Source organism: Crinia signifera, chromosome 19, assembly GCF_055691185.1.
Source record: "Crinia signifera chromosome 19, ASM5569118v1, whole genome shotgun sequence".
Classification (NCBI taxonomy): domain Eukaryota; kingdom Metazoa; phylum Chordata; class Amphibia; order Anura; family Myobatrachidae; genus Crinia; species Crinia signifera.
The window spans coordinates 47,471,657-47,494,471 of record NC_139226.1 but is presented as its reverse complement, the minus strand read 5'-3'; positions in this window follow the sequence as shown (position 1 = coordinate 47,494,471).

Genomic DNA, 22,815 nt, shown 5'->3' with positions numbered 1-22,815 from the left:
ACAATAATTGTAACATGTATGGGCACCTTTACACCTGAAGGAAAACTGGGGAATAGGGCTACTGGCGAAACCCCAACAACAAAAAACGACACTGAGCAGCCACCCCATGGGTGTGTTGGAAGAGCTGCCAATTATTTATAAATGATAACCGTTATATCCAACTCATTGATCATTTAATAACTCAAAAGCTTAAACCAGGACAATGCCAGGTACGTCAGTCAGTTATACAGAATTTGTGCTGTTAGTGGTTTTATTGTATTCTTGTTATGTAATATGATGCATAGATCTTTTAATAATTATTCTAGGGCACTACCAGTAGATGGGTGAGGGGGCTTTATAGCACCTTCCTGACCTCCTCAATTATTATATTTTACTTATATAGTGTATATATATATATTTATATATATATATATATATATATATATAAATATATATATCTCTTATATATTTGGCTACATCTGTCACTCAAAGTGTGTCTGAAGCTGTAACGCTGGGTGGAGCCTCTGACTCACATGACTGACTCACACGACAGAGAACCAGCCCAGTGAGCCCACAGACAGTGCCAGACACCCTCTGCCTCTCCATGTTACACAGCAAAGAGACAGCTACTCACCAGACACACCAGGTGAGCGCCCCACACCTCCATACCTCCCAACATGACCCTCTCCAGGAGGGACAGAATGCTCTGTTTGTGGACTTCCATCTTAATTTCTGATTGTCATCACCTGTTTTAAACAGGGTAATTGATAAGAAAGGTGTTTAAGCACAGGTGATGGTAATCCATAAATTAAGAAGAAAGTCCAGAAACAGAGCAATGTGTCGTCCCCCCCCCCCCCCATTCACGGCAACCCCACGATTAAATGGCACATGCAAAACACTGACATGGCTATGGTCGACAATGAAAAAGGTTGACATGAGTTTTTGAAGATTTATTTTTCACTTTTTCAATGTTTTCATATTCATTCTCATGTGTCGACATGGACACCAATGAAATGCCACACTTATGTCAACATTTACATGTGTTGACCTTTCTGTGTTGATTTTTTCTTGTGGCGATTCGCGGCACCCCCCGGCGAACCCCCTCCCGCGATTCACAGCACCCCCCCTCCCCCCAATTCGCGGCGACTCCCGCGATTTGCGGCCCCACCCCGTGACACACCCCCTCCTGCGATTTGTGGCACCCCGCGACCCCCCCCCCCACGATTTGTGCCAACCCCCCAGGCCCCCTCTTCCTCGGGGTACCCCCCACACCCCGCGAACCCCCCTACCGCGATTCCCCCCCCTGTCATTGCGGCAACCCCCCGCCCCTGCGACCCACCCTCCCACAATTCACTGCAACCCCCCGCGTCCCCCCTCCCACGATTCGCGGCACCCACACCTCCCCCCCGCGACCCCCCCTCCCGCAATTCACGGCATCCACCCACGACCCCTCCTCCCCTGATTCGCGGACACACCTCACCTCCTCCCTCCCCCCCCCACCCCCGCTCGCGATTCACGGCAACCCCAGGATTAAATGGCACATGCAAAACACTGACACGGCTATGGTCGACAATGAAAAAGGTTGACATGAGTTTTTGAAGATTTATTTTTCTTTTTTTAATGTTTTCATATTCATTCTCATGTGTCGACATGGACACCAATGAAGTGCCACACTTATGTCAACATTTACATGTGTTGACCTTTCTGTGTTGATTTTTTTTTGTAGCAATTTTTTTACAGTGACAACTATGTGCAAATCAACCTACACATCATCAACCAATTCTTTGTATAATATATAACACCTGTTCTGTTTTACTGTAGGTGTTTTAAGTCAGATCTTTTACTGCTACTATTACTGTTTATGTAAATGCATTCTGAATGACAGCAACATCCTACCATCCTTCTACAAGAATATATAACCAACTAGGTGATTTATCGCGCCCCGTGCAATTCACAGACCCCCCGCGCACCCCACCCCCCCACGATTCACGCCCCCTCCCACGATTCACGTCACCCCCCGCACACCCCCCCTCCCGCAATTCGCAACCCCCCCTCCCGCAATTCACGCCCCCTCCCACGCTTTGCGGATCCCCGCCCTCTCCCGCGATTCGCGGACACCTGCGCCCCCTCCCTCCCTTTATTCACGGCACCCCCCACGCCCCTCCCACAATTCACGGCACCCCTAAGCCCCTCTTTAGTCCCCCGTATACTCACACACACCTATCACTACCCAGCTTCCTGCTCTCCTGAACCGTAACTTCCACCACTGGGGAGTCGCTGACGCTGTGTTGCCCACATGCCCCTATCATAGAATTTGACGGCAGATAAGAACCACTTGGCCCATCTAGTCTGCCCCTTTTTTTAAACATGTTACCTCAAACCATATTTGATCCTTATTTTTTTGTAAGGATATCAATATGCCTATCCCAAGCATGTTTAAATTGTACTACTGTATTTGCGTCTACCACCTCTGTTGGGAGGCTATTCCACTTATCTACTACTCTTTCTGTGAAAAAATTCTTCCTCGCATTTCCCCTGAATCTTCCTCCCTCTAGTTTCAGTGCATGTCCTCGTGTTCTGTTGCTCCTCTTCCTGTGAAGAATGTCTCCCACCTGTACCTTGTTAAAGCCCTTGATATATTTGAAAGTTTCTATCATGTCCCCCCTTTCCCTTCTCTGCTCTAAAGTATACATATTAAGATCTTTTAGTCTTTCCTGGTACGTTTTGTGATGTAGGCCATGCACCATTTTAGTTGCTCTTCTTTGTACAGTCTCTAATGTATTTATATCCTTCTGGAGATATGGCCTCCAGAACTGAACACAATACTCTAGGTGAGGTCGTACCAATGACCTATACAGTGGCATTATTACTTCTTTCTTTCTACTGCTGATACCTCTCCCTATGCAACCAAGCATCTGACTTGCCTTCTTTATTGCTTAGTTACATTGCCTTCCTGCTTTTAAGTCCCCTGAAATAGTGACACCTAGATCCCTCTCTTCCTCAGTAGTTTCCATTATAGTGCCATTTATACTATATTGAGTCTTTGGATTTCTGAGACCCAAGTGCATGATTTTGCATTTTTTGGCATTAAACTGTAGTTGCCATTCTCTTGACCATTTCTCTAATCTGCCTAGATCCTCAATCATTTGTTTTACCCCTCCTGGTGTGTCTACCCTGTTGCATACCTTTGTGTCATCTGCAAAAAGGCACATTTTACCCTCAATTCCATTTGCAATATCACCAATAAAGATATTAAAAAGCACCGGTCCAAGTACAGATCCCTGGGGTACTCCACTTGTAACCTTTCCCTCCTTTGACTGTACTCCGTTTACTACAACTCTCTGTTTTCTGTCCTGCAACCACGCTCTTATCCATTCAACTATCTTAGAATCCAATCCCAAGCTTTCAAGTTTATTTAACAGTCTGCGATGTGGGACAGTGTCAAAAGCTTTACTAAAGTCTAGATAAGCTACATCTACAGCCCCACCTTGATCTATTACTTTAGTCACCCAGTCAAAAAAGTCAATAAGATTTGTTTGACATGATCTTCCCCCAGTAAACCCATGCTGTTTTGGATCCTGTAAATTGCTGGTTTTGAGATATTCTACAACTCTTTGTTTTAAGAGTGTTTCCATCAATTTCCCTACTACTGATGTAAGGCTCACTGGTCGATAGTTGCTTACCTCTTCCTTGCTTCCACTTTTGTGCAGTGGGACTACATTCGCTGTTTTCCAGTCCTCTGGGATTACTCCAGTAGCTAGTGACTGGTTGAATAATTCTGTTATTGGTTTAACCAGCTCCCCTTTAAGCTCTTTTAGTATCCTTGGATGTATCCCATCTGGCCCCATTGATTTATCCACTTTCAGTTTTGAGAGTTCTGTGAGGACTTTCTCCTCTGTAAATGTACTTGTCTCTCCCTCAGTTTTCTGACTATACTTGCAACTTAACTGTGGCCCCTTACCCTCTCTTTCAGCAGTGAATACTGAGCAGAAATAATTATTATTAATATTATCTGCTATTACATTGTCCCCCTCAAGAAAACTTCCACTCTCTGTCTTCAGTCTAATTATTCCACTTTTTGTTTTTCTCCTTTCACTTATATACCTAAAAAAAGTTTTCCCCCCTTCACCCACTGACTGGGCCATTTTCTCTTCAGCCTGTGCTTTTGCACATCTGATTACCTTCTTAGCCTCCTTCTGTCTAACAAGATACACCTCTTTGTCCTCATTCTTCTGCGTCTGCTTAAATTTCTTAAAGGCCAACTTTTTTGCTTTAACAATACTTGCTACTTCTTTTGCAAACCACAATGGCTTTCTTTTTCTTGTGTTTTTCCTAACTCTTTTGACACAAAGTTCTGTTGCTTTTAGAATTGCACTTTTTAATTTTTCCCACTTATCCTGCACTCCTTCCAAGTTCTTCCACTCTGCCAAAGAATCCCTTATCATGCCTCATAGCCCAGCCTCCTGCTCTCATGCACCCTAACTCCCACCCAGTAGGAGGAGACACTGACTCAGGGCCACCATCCTGTACTCCTGTACTGCCTCACTGGACCCTCACCCACTGGCAGAAGCTGCACAGTATCTCCCACCTCCTCTTTAGTCCCCCTTATGTCCACACACCCCTATCACTACCCAGCCTCCTGTTTTCCTGTGTCGTGACCTCCGCCAGTGGGGAGCCGCTGACTCAAAAACACCCTACTATACTATTGCACACACACCTAAACAACATGCACACACAACCCCCCCCCACACCCACAAATGTCACTGTACCATCCACACTATCAATATACATCTAACTCTGTAACCGCTTTTTAATTAAACAAAACAATACACACCCCCTTCCACATCATATGCTCTCTATTTAACACATTTCACCTATAACTCAAGTTGCAATACAGGCCATCTTTCATACAATTCTAACCATCTTTCTCATATACAAATATTCACAAATTAAGGGGGCGCAGCCCCTTACGACGGTGTGAAGAGCGCCCGTAGGGTGCGATGAATCACCTAGTATATATATACTTCCCAATGCTGCTCGTCACTCGCCCTTGTAGCAAACAACATCCCGGTGCCTTCCAAATATATATATACACAGTCCAGTGGATGGCACTCATGGTTTTTTCAGCAAGAAAAGAAGACGCTACACGGCGGTCTTATCTCAATGTATCAATTTCTATATGAAATTTTCTTCAGGAGCAGTGGAGTGGTGTAGTAGCAGCAATAAGCTGATACCACTAGGTGGCGCTGCTTATTGCTGCTACTACACCACTCCACTGCTGCTAATATACTGTATAGGAGGTACACAATCCCTCTGAAAAGTGGCTGCAGCTGACTCATAGAATAATAATAATAATCTGTAACTGACCACCAACAGTGCTACTGTGTGACCGTAGGTCACTTTTGTTTTCTTCAGGAGCAATGCAAACAAAACAACATTGATAAAATAGATATTTATCTGATAAGATTAGATATGATAAATAACCCAAACCAAATTTATTTACTTTATTACCTTTAAATATAACGGCAACGCTGAAATGATTGCACACCCACACAACCTTGTTATAAAAGGTATGACAATGCTTTACTAAAAGAATAGCTTCATTACAGATATTTGCAAATGCAGACTAACACAAGAAACATAAAATTGATTAGCTAATACTTAAACAGTAATTCTAAATCAAATCAAAATGGATGCCTTTCAAGGACAGTGATCAGCCATGATTAAACCTCCTTCATAGTTACCTCCAGCCCCCTGTGCTTCCTTGTTCTTTCTCAACTGCCTCCCTTCCTCCCTCTATCACTCTGATATTTAAACCTTTATCACATTAATTAATTAATTACTCATAAGCATTGAGTCTTATTGGAAAGCTCTGCTTTCAATCATGATGTCATAATTAACCCAACACCCAACTTCAGTGGCCTTGTGGGTCTACGCATGTGTGGCCTTGTTCCCATATAGTTTGTTCCTATTTCTAGACAAAACTGTGCAGACTGGCTGTCTGCCCTTGTCCTCTGTTACATCAATAAGGCATTCTTAAACCCAGAAATCCAAAACAATATCTCATAAGAAATTACTTATTTCAGCAGTATTCTGATTCCACACGCCATCTTGTAACGATATATGCAAGTCATGCCTAACAAAATGGCCGCAGTGTCTGACATATTATCACTGTTTAGCGCAAAGGGAAGGCCTCATACGCAGTGAATAGTACATTGTGCAACAGGCAAAAGTCATCTGCAGCAATAAAAGCGGCAGTCAGGAAAACAGAATATAATAAAAGCATAGATTTATTGATTAGTTGATTTTCTGTATTATCAGTCCATCCTCAACTTTTTTCATATCTCCGAAAAAAAGTTCATATCTCTCGTACTGTGCATCATTTGTTTCTCTCTTAATACATCGGAAAACCTTCTTGAAGCATTTCACTAGTATACAGAAAAATCAATAATATTATCTTGGCAAAAACATTAAACTTCTTAAAGCATATATAACATTGACTTATGCGAACCATTTATTGGGGTTCAGCCAAATAAACCAACTGTAGGGAATCACATCACTCACACCTGTTCAATAAACTAAAAAATTTTTCAACCCAAATAATTTAATTCAACTTTCCTTTTAATGTCACCATCAGTTTTGTACCATATTTTAATTATATTCACAAATTCAAATACAATTTTTATAAACTTGGGATAATGTAAATAAGTGTGTTTCTTTAATATACCATGTGTTACTTTTAAATCTTTATGTTGAATCACCACTGTATTAATTAGTAAAAGTAAAATTTTATTACAATAGATCTTGTTTGTAACCATTTAGAAACCTTATAATCCTTGTGGTAATGTCCATGGCTTATGAGACGGTATGTTTGAGAAAACCTCATAAGAAACAATTCAATGAGTACCCTTTTTATCTAGATGTTATACTAGCACACCCAACTCTGTCACATAACTACATGTTTTGTGGTACTCCAAAATATCTCCTGTTATTACACTCTTTACCAATTTTAAACCTAGGGAGAGTCAGTAACCTTATAAGATTCACTTGTGTAAATCCTACATAGAAAATTAAGTGTCGTTTGATTTGACTGCAAATATAAGTAGCCATTAACCCAACATTACCGGAGTGATACCGTAGATGACAATATAACCAACAACCAGTTTACCTTATTGTTCTTTCTATCAGCTCATGATGAGCATCTTAAAGAAGAAATGTCAGTTTGCATATAGATATTATGTTTGCACCATTGTTACCATCCTTACTTAGAATGCCTCTTCTTTACTGATACCTTACTAGATGTATTCTATCAATGGTTATGGTGTGGATGTTCTTAGTTACTTTTATGTTATTACTCATATATTTATTTTAAACCTTCTAATTAGTTTAACATATTGGCCATCAGTATTTTATTACCATCCTCTGATGCATACCGAAACCTGGGAGCATCAGTAGTATGATGTATATGTGTGTCTGTTATGATTATTACTATACTTATGGGATTAAAATTAAAAGCAGAAGTAGAATCCACCACCATGACTCTAGTAATACCTCTTTGATAACTATACACACTGTCCTTGCCAGCAACCAATCCCTGGTAACCCTCATTCACTATAAAAATATGAAAACTTAAAAAAACAAAAATGACTTCTTCAGTTAGTGAGTGTATGGGAAACTTGGTCACTCATGGGGATCATTGTTTTACACCTTGTCCACAACCCGCAAGGACACCACTAAGGGTATCCCCCGATTCCGTGGACCTCTTCTTGCCCACAACCCGCAGGGACACCACTAAGGATGCCCCCCGATTCCGTGGATCTTGTCTTGGTCTGTGTGGGGGCCCTGGACAGGCCCATCATCAAATAAGTTTATTTAGAATCACAGTCACAATATTTATCTGCATCAGTTTCTATTTCTTTCAACTGATATCACCACCAGGTCGGAAACCTTCTTGCAGTGAGACGCATTAATTCAATCGGTTTGTTTCACAGGGACGGGTCTTGCCTTTGATCTACGAGACATTTAATTGTAAGAATTTTCTCACCATTGCATAGTCTCCAGGCTGGACCTTATAACAACATCCCTTCATAAGCTTGTTTGCTTTTCTGGCAAAGTATTTAGATGATGTGAGAATTAGAGTGACAAGTCTGCTGCTGGATGTTGAATAGGGTTTGATGGTCTCCCAAAAATAAAAAAATGTATATATAAATTTAAATAATGATCTTATAAGGGGACAGGTTCAGTGGCTGCTGAGGAGTAGTGTGAATGTCATACAAAACCGAAGACAAAACTTCAAGTCAACTCATGGTAATTTCCACACCCACCCTAAATAATGTGTTCTCAATATACATTTGTTAACATGTTCAATTTTGACTAAAACCTTTTTAGTGAGTGGTGAGTGCAACCAACCTTCAATACCCATACATTGATTTATTTCTTAGAATACCTTTCCTGTCAAATATGTACCTCTATGATTTTTTTTTTAATACCATATACCTTATGGGGTAACATATCTGAACACCAATTTCTCAATAAATTTATTTGCTGTAAAGGATGCTGTACATGGGACAGCTGGGATGTTCCTTATAATCAAGATAACATATCAGATACCATTTAAATATAATGACAATTTTATATGCATGTAAATTCCCAAAAAATTATTTTTAACCTTAGGAATGGACCAGTGGTAGGAGAAAGGTTTGATGGTTCTATAGGAATAATTTTCCTGAGTTCATTCTCTTGCAGATGAGTTTGGGACTCCTTTTCTCTGCATAAGATGAAATCAAAATACATGCCCTCTCTCCTTACATGGGTCATCCCATGGGCACCTTCTGCATATGCCAGGAGGAGGGGTTTGGGGAGCTACTGGTCTGCCCCCACCATCTTTACATAGGCCATTAGCCTTTTGACTGTATCCATTCATCACCCATTGGCACATTCCTGTTAAATACACAACTCTTGATGTTTTATGAGCTTCTGCTGGTCAATTTTAAAAACATTAAATTGTATAGTGATGTGATTCACAACAGTGGCAATCTTATTTTTGTTACCAAGTGCAACAAGATCACTTTATAACATGTGAGCTTGACACTTAACAACTACTGCCTTTGCAGGGAGTTGCACAGCCTCAACGAGCTCCTTTACTTGCTGTGATATTAGCGTATTATATCACAGCAAAATCACGATGGAAAATGAGGATCTCTAAATCCAATACTACCGCATATCCCGTATATGGCCATCCTGAGTCTCCTTGTTGGTGACAACTACAATCTTTGTAGATGGTAGTGGCGTGTCAGAGATATCAGGTCTAATTGGAGAAATTTTGCTTTAAATATTCCTCACAATCATGTTCTAAATCCTGCATCTCATCCATCCTCTGGGACTCCCGGGTCCCACCAGGTAGCAGAGTAGCAGGATTTAGCGTACCACACCTGACAATAGTCAGGTCATGTGGCGCTGGGAGCAAAAGTTCCCAACGAGAGAACCATGCACTGGAAATGTGTCTTGTCCGTGAAAAGTTCATTAGAAAAGATGTAGCATTAGAGACACATAGTGTGCGGTGTTCTGTAATTTCTATACAAAAGGCTGCAGCAGCCGCCACAGTCCTTAAACATGTTGGTAAAGCAGATGCCACTCGGTCAAGTGTGCAACTGTAGAACCTGATGGGTCTATGTGAACCCCCATGTATATGTGTTCAAACTCCCAAGGCCGCTGCTTGTTGTTCATTACAGTAAAGACAGGTATATGATAAATCTGATATATCCAGTGCTGTGGTTTCTGTCAGTGCGTGTATCAGAGCCTCAAATGAAGCAATAATGTCTGTATATTGTACTTTGTCAGCTCTGTGTCAGTTTGATTTAGTAGTAGTAATAGAAAAGGTGTCAGTAAGAGAATCCTGTAAAGAATTTAAACACATCATTAGATCATAAACATATTGAATCAGCATTGTGGTAGCAATCATGCAACTCATTGTGGGACATAGTGGGGCTGTCCATAAAACTTTGGCTTAATTAAGTCCACGTATATTGGACTGTGCTGTAAATAAATGTAGTAAGTCCTGACTATCTGCTTTAAGAACTATGCAGATCATAAATCAATGACTAGATGACTGTAATACTTCCATAACTGTAAAATGAATTGATTTACACTAAAAAAATAATAAGAATAATCGCATTGGGTAGATAACCTGCAATAACAGAGTGTTGCAAATACTATGGGTATTAAATAGTATGCGTTGTTGTAAAATCTGGAAAAAAAACTATTTCTTGTGGTCCATAGATGTTTAGAAACTTGTGACATGATTAGTAATGAAAAACTCATCAAAATCCTCTAACCCCGTGAGGGTCCTCATATCGGTTAGTGCCTTCTGACAGCAGTCTCTCATGGATTCCTGTTAATAATACACAATTTCTTCCAAACCACTCTGAGAAAAAACAATAATTAAATCATTACAAATATTTGAGAGAATATCATGATTAGTTGTGCAGCAAATGCGATTTACTAGTAGCAGAACCCAGTAGTGCTGCACCTAATTGTGACCTCCATTCCTTATTTGTGGGCTCATATGCATGACCAATGGATCTAGTAAAGTGGCAACATGCAATCAGATAAATCAGTAAGGATAAAAATGCAACTCAATATGCATCTTATAATAATCACTATAAAATCTGCATTTTTCAATAAGGGCTTTGATAAGGATTCTGCAGAGGTACCTGCAGACTCAATATTTTTTCTAAATAATTTCTAGTGGCTCAGTAATAATAATAATAATATTTTTTTTTTAAACACTTGCTTTTTCTGTGCAAAATTAAATGCATCAGTTTGTAAATTAATCTTTTCTCTGGAATGGTCACACCTCTATTGGCTGGGATTTAATTAATAAAACAAGCAAAAGCAATAGCATTATTAAGCTCAGACATCATATTAGCATTTGTCATTTGGAAAAAAAAAATTGCAGTTTTTAAACAGATGTTAACAAAACAACATTATCACTTGAGGGAAGCAATGGGGAGGGGGCTGGAGGTCATCCTTGGGTATGGCTGATCACTGTCCCATACAGAACATAGCAATAACTTTAATCTATTCATTGTGCTTTTTCAAAAGGGTAAACAATATCTTCAATTATAAAATCTTTCATCACATAATTGTTTATATGTCCTTGTTATGGAAAACAGTTCTGTAACACTCCTTGGATATTTCACATCATTTAGGAATCAAACTTTACTCTCTTATCAATCTCATTAACCATTTCCTGCCTTTAATCTCCTACAGAGTTATTTCTGATGTTACTCTCACCTCATCACTGAAAAAAACTTATTCCCTTCTGCTTTTTCAAAAATAAACAAAAAATTTCAAAATTATTCTTTTTTTTCCCCATTTTTTTCTTTTTCTCCCTAAGGCTCTAAAAAAGATATCACCTCTCCTCACTTCTCACTGAACAGAATTAACCCCTCAGTGAGACAGTACAATCTTTCCAAACATATGTGGGTTAGTGGGATATACTATCTCAATTCTTGAAGCTTTCACCACCTGTCACCAGACCATTGCGCGTTCACTCTCATCAAATAATCATTACCTCACAGGTGCATCATCATCGCCAATTTCAACTAACTATGACCAGCATAGTATTTTCTATACCTTCTCACTTGCTCACACTAGTCACATACTCAGAGAACTTTCTGTGATCCCATACAACTGCTTAAAACGGTGTTACCTCTTTCAAAGACAAAAATGTAAATAAAATAAATGAAAAATTTCCCAAAAAAACCTAACCTAGCGTTATGTGTCGCCCAATGTTATCACACCTACGCTGCGTTATGTGTCGCCCAATGTTATCACACCTACGCTTTCCACGCTGCGTTATGTGTCACCCAATGTTATCACACCTACGCTTCCACGTGTCCCACCCCCACCCTGTCTTCTTTTGTTATGTTTCCCCATATATTCTACCTTGTACGTAGGTGGCAGATACCCCCTGTGAATCTCGCTACCGGTCAGCACTCTTCACAGGAAAAAATCAACTCATCAAATCAGAAAAAAATTATATGCAATATGTCATTCTTTGTTACCATATCTGCACATTGTCTAAGTGATCATTACACGATTAGATCACTATCTCCCCTTGTTATTTAGCTAACTGTGGCCACAGTATTAACCCCTTAAGATACTCTATAAATTTAGTACCCTCCCCCTTTCAAAACAAACAAAATTAAATTAACACAAATCAAAAACAAAACAAAAATTGGCTTAAAGAAAACCCCACAGCCTTGAGTCAGTTATCACTGATTACCTTCCATTCATAAGAATAAAAATAAACCCAGGACTTATCTGCGCATTACTCAAGGTATATCTGATTCAATATATGTATCCAGATCAAACAAATAGGCAACAGAAATTGCCAACAGAAAACATGGTCTAATATATCAATATGAACCTTTAAGAATAGATGTTATATTGGACTTATATCTCATCGATATATATATCACTTTTCTTATTCAAAATGTATTACTCATTAACTGAAAAAAACATTGAATTCACATGATCATTTCCTGTTTCTTCACCTAACATGGACAACTCCTTATCTCGCATTACATCAACTGAATCCATCACTTTAGAGTTTCCAACTCACAGCTGCTTTGTTTAATAAACCAAAAAAATTAAATCAAAAACCCATAGCAGAAAAACATCAGTCCGACATTACGGACTTCATCTCCGCAAGACAGGAGACCAAAAAAACTTTACAATGAGATAAACTCGATCTTACTTTCTTTGTTATAAACAATATTCCAATTAACTTTATTTATTCTGGTGGTAAAAATGAACTGTTACTTGGCTTACAATATTAGCGTCTACTCCTTTAAACTCTGTATTTTAACTGACCTCTGTCTATGGATATAAAGAAATTAGCTCAAACTGTTATTGTAATCCGACTGCTTGCTAGCTCTAACAATGCAACGTATACTTAATTATTTATTAACATTTTCTTATATAAACCATATACAGTAGAAAAAATCCGAGGGTTTCCAAACAATACAGATTATGGATAAATCATGCATTCCATTTCTTCCACATGTTGCTGGCCAGACAACCAGGAAGAAATGTAAATACACAATCTCCTATCTCTAATCACCAAATTATAAGCACGGGAAAACCTACAACAAATATATGCAACTTCTTTAAAATTTATAGATTGGACAAACAAAGAAACTCTAATTATCAAAACAACCGCTACAGATTAGTTACTTCAGCAATATCCTCAGCAGACAATATACACCAAACAATCCAACCGCGGTCAAAAAAAAAAAAAAAATACTGTCATTTAAAGAATATTTTTTTTTTTAAAAAGTAGAAAATTTATTGTCAGCATAACCTTTATACCAATATGCTTGCTATAGTCTGCATGCTTTGCAAATAAACTAAAGAAATACTCTTCCTGACCCAAGCAATGTTGTTTACAACTTCTTGCCAAGTTTCTCGCTGCTCTCCTTATCTATTCTCTGACACAGAGAAGAAATGGGCGATGCGGGGGGATTTAGCAAGCTGACAGTCTGCAAAATGCAGCGTTGTCTTTCCATGCCTTAAATTACGATCTATTTGTTTTATAATTAAAGAGCGAATCTGCTTCAAGTAATTGTGGATTACCATACCTTAACAGATGTTTGAGAAGATTAGGGTACACAAATGCACCGACTTTAAAAAAATTTCTACACATTTTTTTTTTTTTTCCAATAGCTAATTTTTTTTTTCAAACTTTGATCTTCTCAATAACTGATAAAATATGGACACCAACCATCATTGAATCTCACTGGGGCCTCCAACTGATAAAATAGATATTTATCTGATAAGATTAGATATGATAAATAACCCAAACCAAATTTATTTACTTTATTACCTTTAAATATAACGGCAACGCTGAAATGATTGCACACCCACACAACCTTGTTATAAAAGGTATGACAATGCTTTACTAAAAGAATAGCTTCATTACAGATATTTGCAAATGCAGACTAACACAAGAAACATAAAATTGATTAGCTAATACTTAAACAGTAATTCTAAATCAAATCAAAATGGATGCCTTTCAAGGACAGTGATCAGCCATGATTAAACCTCCTTCATAGTTACCTCCAGCCCCCTGTGCTTCCTTGTTCTTTCTCAACTGCCTCCCTTCCTCCCTCTATCACTCTGATATTTAAACCTTTATCACATTAATTAATTAATTACTCATAAGCATTGAGTCTTATTGGAAAGCTCTGCTTTCAATCATGATGTCATAATTAACCCAACACCCAACTTCAGTGGCCTTGTGGGTCTACGCATGTGTGGCCTTGTTCCCATATAGTTTGTTCCTATTTCTAGACAAAACTGTGCAGACTGGCTGTCTGCCCTTGTCCTCTGTTACATCAATAAGGCATTCTTAAACCCAGAAATCCAAAACAATATCTCATAAGAAATTACTTATTTCAGCAGTATTCTGATTCCACACGCCATCTTGTAACGATATATGCAAGTCATGCCTAACAAAATGGCCGCAGTGTCTGACATATTATCACTGTTTAGCGCAAAGGGAAGGCCTCATACGCAGTGAATAGTACATTGTGCAACAGGCAAAAGTCATCTGCAGCAATAAAAGCGGCAGTCAGGAAAACAGAATATAATAAAAGCATAGATTTATTGATTAGTTGATTTTCTGTATTATCAACATCTTACCTATATACCATCACCTGTAACACCTTGTGCACATCCCACTTCCTGTTCCCCGCCAGCATCCGTGTGTCCAAGACACACCCACAATGACGTCAGGAGAGGGGCAGGCTGTGAATAGTAAATTTACATAATGTGAAATATAAAAAATGAAAATCAAAGTCAAATATTAATATTTTGTCACATAGAATCACTAAGAACATGGGTATAATGTATATTTTTATAACTTTATAGAGGGGACGTACAATTTTACTCATGGATCCACTTTACTTCCTTTTGCAATATGAGTTTTCCCCTGTCTGCTCCTCTTAAACTTTCCAGTACCGAATCTATAATTTTGTACCTTATTGTCGATGGTCCATGTTTAAATAGTTTGAAATGCTGAGCGAGCGGCTGTTTACAGGGTTTACCTTCCAGAGCTAAACGGATGGCGCTGCAATGACTATCGACAATAAGGTACAAAATGATAGATTCGGTACCGGAAAGTCCTAATGGACAAAGCACCTATTTCAGACTTGATTGCTCATCTGCACAGTGAAGACCCGCCCTGTGCAAATCTGCGGACTTGCAAAAATGGCGCAATCCACTACGCATCCATACATAATTCACTCACCATTGAATGATTTTCCCAGTCTGTGCAAATGCAAGTCTGACTCTTCTACTAATCTGCAACAGACAGGGGCGTAGCTAAGGGTTCATGGGCCCTGGTGCGAAAGGTCACCTTGGGGCCCCCCTACATACAACAAAATTAAAATCTTGGTCTGTTTATATTTTAATACATCATTGCCAAGGGGGGTTAATGTCCGTTGCCATGGGTTCTTGCTCGTTGCCAAGGGGTTAATATGTGTTGGCAGGGGTTATTGGATGTTGCCAAGTGGTTAAAAAATTTTTTATCAGGGGTTAATGCTCGTTGCCAAGGGGGGTTTATTCCCGTTGCCAGGGGTTCTAGCTCGTTGCCAAGGGGTTAATACGTATGTGACCACCCCAGCCACCCGCCCATACGCTGCTGTTGCTGCCCCTGCCTTACCCTGCGCAGAGAGAGACAGACGCTAGAGTCATTTTTCACTTCCAGCGTCTCTGACAGGGAGCACAGCTCTGCAGCCGCGTTACCAGGAAGTGCAGAGCTGCGCTTCCTGTCAGACGCTAGAGGTGAATTATGACTTCTAGCGTCTGTCTCTGTGTGCAGGGGAAGGCAGGGGCAGCCGTAGCTGACGGGCTGGTGGCCGGAAACATAGGCGCACCGGCAGCTATTGCAGTGCTGCCGGCAGCCTAGTGAGAGCTGAGATGAGGACTCGGAGCGGAGGTATGACCTCTGAGTAACCAGGCCGGACAGTGGCGGGGGCTGGGCCCCCCTGGCTCAGGGGCCCGGTCGCAGGTGCGACCGCTGCGACCCCTGTAGCTACGCCACTGGCAACAGATACAGGCTCATCCAGTGGCATCACTAGGGTTGGTGTCACCCGATGTAGGAACTCCTGGTGTCACACACACACACACACACACCCGCCAACTGTGTGAAAGATGGAGAGCGGATGCTTGTGCGCGCCCCGAAAAATTGGGGGTGTGGCCTATCAGAAGGGGGCATGGTCTGTACCATGATTGTATTGTGTACCTGCAGATTGCACATTTTAGCGAACTTTACCCATTACACATGACGTAATGCCAAACACGTGATGCCAGTTACACATTACGCCCCACACCGCAATGCTAATTACACGATACACCGCACTCTGTGATGCTAATTACACATTATGCTGCACACCTTGATACCCATTACACCCCACACTGTGATGGCAATTACCCAATGCTCCCCACACCGTAATGCCCATTACGCCCCATACAATGATGCCCATTACACCGCACAATGTGATGTCCATTAAACATATGCCCCCGCAGTGCGAGAGACACATAAGCCCCCACAGTGCCAGATATTCCCCCACAGTGCCAAATACACATATGCCCCCACAGTTCCAGATATGCCCCCACAGTGCCAGAAACACATATGCCCCACAGTGCCACACATGCCCACACAGAACCAGATATGCCTCCAGTGCCAGATATGCACACACAGTGCAATACATATGCCCCCCTGTGCCAGCCATATGCCCCCCAGTGCCACACATGCCCCCACAGTGCCAGGTATTCCCCCACAGTGCCAGGTATGCCACCCACAGTGCCAGCGGCAGCACTGCACAACTCACTGTGCAGTGCTGGCTGGCTGGCCTGCTCAAGTCGTCTCTGAGTCCTGGTAGTCTCTCCCCCTCCAGCCGCTGCTGCCTCCCACCGCGCACTGCTGCTGCTGAGGGAGGGGAGGGAGAGGAAGGAGAGACGCGCAATGCGCTCCCCGCCCCTCCCCTCCATAGGGAATCTGCTGTGGCTGGGGGCGGCGGACCTGTACAGGGGGATTTTGATATGGCGGTACGGGGGTACCGGCTCACTATGTTTTAGTGGTACGCCGTATCACCCCGTACCGCCTAACCTGCAGCACTGGTGTCACCCCAAAACTGGTGACACCCGGTGCGGGCCGCACCCCCCGCACCTGCCTAGTGACGCCACTGGGCTCTTCGACGCCGGCGCTGGTCAAAAACCCTCCATTAAAACATCTGGCACTCCTGCGTTTCCTAATACTTCCAGAAAGCATCAGTTTACCGCTCCCAAATGCCGGCTTCCTGTACGTCACAAGATGTTACCTGGCACAAAGCAGCATTACAGGCTCCATTCCACACCCTCACCCCCATCTTCCCCGCAACCTAAGCCCCCACTAGTGTCTAAACCTGACCCCTCCTTCCAATTCTGAACGCTAGGCACTCTTGCATACTTCCCAATCGGCATCCCAGGTTGGTATTCCGGATCCAGATGTATTCGGAGTTCCGGCTTTAACGTTGTGATGGTAGTCGGATGCCAGTGTCAGTAAACTGAACGCCGTCATCCTGACGGCCGTAGTTTAGCACTGTAAATACTCTGATACAGAGCATGCATCTGGGCAATTCGGAGTCCTACACAATTCAGTCTAATCTTCCACTTGAAGCTAAAGGGGTAGAACGCCATGGAAGCTGAAGTCATGCTCACCTACATTGCTCCTCTCCGGCAGGGTAGGCAGGTGCAGTATGGTTCAAATATATAATTGTATCAGTAATAAGCACATTAACTGGGGTCATTATACAATGTGCTGTGTACTGTTTGGGTCTGAAGAGGTAAGAGACCATGATTAGTGGATGTATTTCTATAATAAGCCTATTACATTAATTACAATATTGTATGTCCATATAAAAGAAATGGGGCGAGATGTATTTAGCCTTGAAAAGTGATAAAGTGGAGAGTTATAAAACACCCATCAATCAGCTCCTGTCATTTTTCAAACACAGCCTGTAACAGGACAGTTAGAAGCTGATTGGCTGCTACTTTATCACTTTCAACTTTATCACTTTTTAAGACTTAGCACATCTGACCCATGATCAGATCAAATACAGGTCAACAAATTCTTCAACTGTGATATGTTTCAAATATATTAAAACTTTATTGACAAAAACAAAATATGCAGAGGGACAGGCTGTCATTATGATGTCATTATGATGTCATAATAGCGTTTGTTACTATAGAACCCTGTCATTATGATGTCATAATAGCGTTTGTTACTATATAACCCTGTGCACTGCACAGGTCCCTGTCTTTGCTGCAGACTCACTTGGCAGTTAGCAGCTCTTGGTGTTTGATCTTCATTTGCATCAAGTCAATATTGAAATTGAATCCACTAATACCTTAGTGGGATCTATCATGTATGAAGGAGAAGGAAGAAGTATGGAAGAAGAATGTATGGAATTCCAGGACGCAGTTCCTGAGGAAGAACCGCCCGCTTATACTGGTGTCGTAGCGGGATCTATGACTGAATGTATGGGTGAAACTGAAAGTCTGGCACACCACTATATATTAAGACCGTTGACGGCTCCACCAATTGAGGAAGAATATCTCAGAGTCACCACAGAGAGAGGAAAGCTGGATATAGCAATGTTCGGTACAACACCTGCGAATCATTTTGATCGTTATTATCCTCATAACGGCTGGAGTACGATGCAGCTGGACTACCTGTGCGTGTGGACAACCGGTGAGCAAGCAGAAAGAGACACCACTGCCACCGATGAGCCTGACGGTGACCCAAGGGAAGTCACCAGGAACGGAGATAGTGACAGCCTGATGGAGACCAATGAACAGCTGGAGGAACCAGTCCGATCTCCTACCAGTGAGGACACGTTGGAGGCACTGGAAGAATTACGTGCCAAAATAAAACAGAAAAAGCTGGAACTGAAAGACCTAAAGCATCAGGAGAAAGAACTCCGTGCCAGACTCCGTGACCAGACTGCTGCACGCTTTGGTTGGCAGAATCTAATAAGACGCATTAGAAGATCCATACAGAATGTCTTCCACAGGCGCAATAGGGACATGCCAATCTGATGCGCATTGCTTGCGCATTAGCAGTTCCAGCCCAGCTATACAATATTATATACAATATTGCATCTCATTGCATCTCGGTTTTGCGATGAGATGAGATGAGATGAGATCTAGTACAAAAAGTATGTGCTGCACATACTTTATGTACTAGATCTCATCTCATCTCAACTCATCGCAAAACCGAGATTCAATAAGATGCGATATTGTATACAATATTGTATACAATAATTGTAACATGTATGGGCACCTTTACACCTGAAGGAAAACTGGGGAATAGGGCTACAGGCGAAACCCCAACAACAAAAAACGACACTGAGCAGCCACCCCATGGGTGTGTTGGAAGAGCTGCCAATTATTTATAAATGATAACCGTTATATCCAACTCATTGATCATTTAATAACTCAAAAGCTTAAACCAGGACAATGCCAGGTACGTCAGTCAGCTATACAGAATCTGTGCTGTTAGTGGTTTTATTGTATTCTTGTTATGTAATATGATGCATAGATCTTTTAATAATTATTCTAGGGCACTACCAGTAGATGGGTGAGGGGGCTTTATAGCACCTTCCTGACCTCCTCAATTATTATATTTTACTTATATAGTGTATATATATATATATATTTATATTTATATATATATATATATATATATATATAAATATATATATATATAAATATATATATCTCTTATATATTTGGCTACATCTGTCACTCAAAGTGTGTCTGAAGCTGTAACGCTGGGTGGAGCCTCTGACTCACATGACTGACTCACACGACAGAGAACCAGCCCAGTGAGCCCACAGACAGTGCCAGACACCCTCTGCCTCTCCATGTTACACAGCAAAGAGACAGCTACTCACCAGACACACCAGGTGAGCGCCCCACACCTCCATACCTCCCATACCCCACACCTCCATACCACACCTACATACCTAAGAAAGGTGTTTAAGCACAGGTGATGGTAATCCATAAATTAAGAAGAAAGTCCAGAAACAGAGCAATGTGTCGTCGTCCCCCCCCCCATTCACGGCAACCCCACGATTAAATGGCACATGCAAAACACTGACATGGCTATGGTCGACAATGAAAAAGGTTGACATGAGTTTTTGAAGATTTATTTTTCACTTTTTCAATGTTTTCATATTCATTCTCATGTGTCGACATGGACACCAATGAAATGCCACACTTATGTCAACATTTACATGTGTTGACCTTTCTGTGTTGATTTTTTCTTGTGGTCATTCGCGGCACCCCCCGGCGAACCCCCTCCCGCGATTCACAGCACCCCCCCTTCCCCCCAATTCGCGGCGACTCCCGCGATTTGCGGCCCCACCCCGTGACACACCCCCTCCTGCGATTTGTGGCACCCCGCGACCCCCCCCTCCCACGATTTGTGCCAACCCCCCAGGCCCCCTCTTCCTCGGGGTACCCCCCACACCCCGCGAACCCCCCTACCGCGATTCCCCCCCTGTCATTGCGGCAACCCCCCGCCCCTGCGACCCACCCTCCCACAATTCACTGCAACCCCCCGCGTCCCCCCTCCCACGATTCGCGGCACCCACACCTCCCCCCCGCGACCCCCCCTCCCGCAATTCACGGCATCCACCCACGACCCCTCCTCCCATGATTCGCGGACACACCTCACCTCCTCCCTCCCCCCCCACCCCCGCTCGCGATTCACGGCAACCCCAGGATTTAATGGCACATGCAAAACACTGACACGGCTATGGTCGACAATGAAAAAGGTTGACATGAGTTTTTGAAGATTTATTTTTCTTTTTTTAATGTTTTCATATTCATTCTCATGTGTCGACATGGACACCAATGAAGTGCCACACTTATGTCAACATTTACATGTGTTGACCTTTCTGTGTTGATTTTTCTTTGTAGCAATTTTTTTACAGTGACAACTATGTGCAAATCAACCTACACATCATCAACCAATTCTTTGTATAATATATAACACCTGTTCTGTTTTACTGTAGGTGTTTTAAGTCAGATCTTTTACTGCTACTATTACTGTTTATGTAAATGCATTCTGAATGACAGCAACATCCTACCATCCTTCTACAAGAATATATAACCAACTAGGTGATTTATCGCGCCCCGTGCAATTCACGGACCCCCCGCGCACCCCCCCCCCCCCCCACGATTCACGCCCCCTCCCACGATTCGCGTCACCCCCCGCACCCCCCCCCTCCCGCAATTCGCAACCCCCCCTCCCGCAATTCACGCCCCCTCCCACGCTTTGCGGATCCCCGCCCTCTCCCGCGATTCGCGGACACCTGCGCCCCCTCCCTTTATTCACGGCACCCCCCACGCCCCTCCCACAATTCACGGCACCCCTAAGCCCCTCTTTAGTCCCCCGTATACTCACACACACCTATCACTACTTAAATGATGAGACACAGTCTAATCTTATCTGCAATGATCCCTCACAAATGAGGATTGATCAACTATGGGACAGTGATGATATACACATATTACAGATATTACAAGAACTTTCAGAGACAGGGGATGTCCCTGACACCCTTCCAACACAAAATGTAGAGGCCCCCAATACTGCACTAAAAAAGAAATCCACATTCACACCTGACCCGTCCATCTGCCCACAGGTTAAAGTGTTTCTTGAACTGGTGAGTCGAGAATTCGACCAGATAGAAACAAACAAGAGAGCACTTAACTCTGAAGACAATCTCACAAGATTCGAGAGACAGGCACTGCAAGAAATCAAGGGATGGAAAGACACTATTGTTAAACCCTCTGATAAGGGGGGGAACATAGTGCTATGGTCCCTGACAAAGTACCAAAAAGAACTAAAGAGACAGTTGAGTGACACCTCCTGTTATAGGAGACTGTTCTTTAATCCAACTAATGACTTTTTGGAAATCTACACGAACACAATAGAGCAGGCCTATAAAGATGGAGTCATCACTAAAATGCAACACGAGTTTCTGGTGGTGAAGAATGTGAGGATCCCCACCTTATACTTGCTACCTAAGATCCACAAGTGTGAAGACAACCCACCAGGAAGACCCATTGTGTCCGGCATAGGGGGGCTCTCTGAGAAAGCGAGTCAATTTGTGGACCAACATTTGAGACATTTTGTTATCACTCTACCCTCCTATGTCCGGGACACAATGGATGTCTTAAATAAGGTGCAAGGTATCACACTAAACCAGAACTCGTGGCTGGTCACATGTGATGTGGAGAGCCTGTATACCAGCATCATACACGATGCTGGTATACAGGCAACCAAGTACTTTTTGAGTATGGGCCGAGATGTACCATTGAATGATTTTATACTTAAATTGTTGCATTTTGTTCTTAACAAAAATTATTTCGTCTGTGAGGATAACTTCTACCTCCAGGTACAGGGGACTGCGATGGGGAGCACGTGTGCCCCCACGTATGCAAACCTGTACCTGGGGTGGTGGGAGAGAGAGAGGGTCTTTGTGGATGACAATGAGATATACACAGTACATGTGTTACTTTGGTTACGCTATATAGATGACCTTCTCATCATATGGGAAGGTGAGAAGGATCTATTTACACAATTCATCAACAAGTTGAATACCAATCATTTAAACCTCAAATTGACCCACCACATGAGTCAAACAGAGGTGGAATACCTCGATCTCCGGATCATGGTGGAGCCAGACAGAACAATCTCTACAGATATTTTCCGTA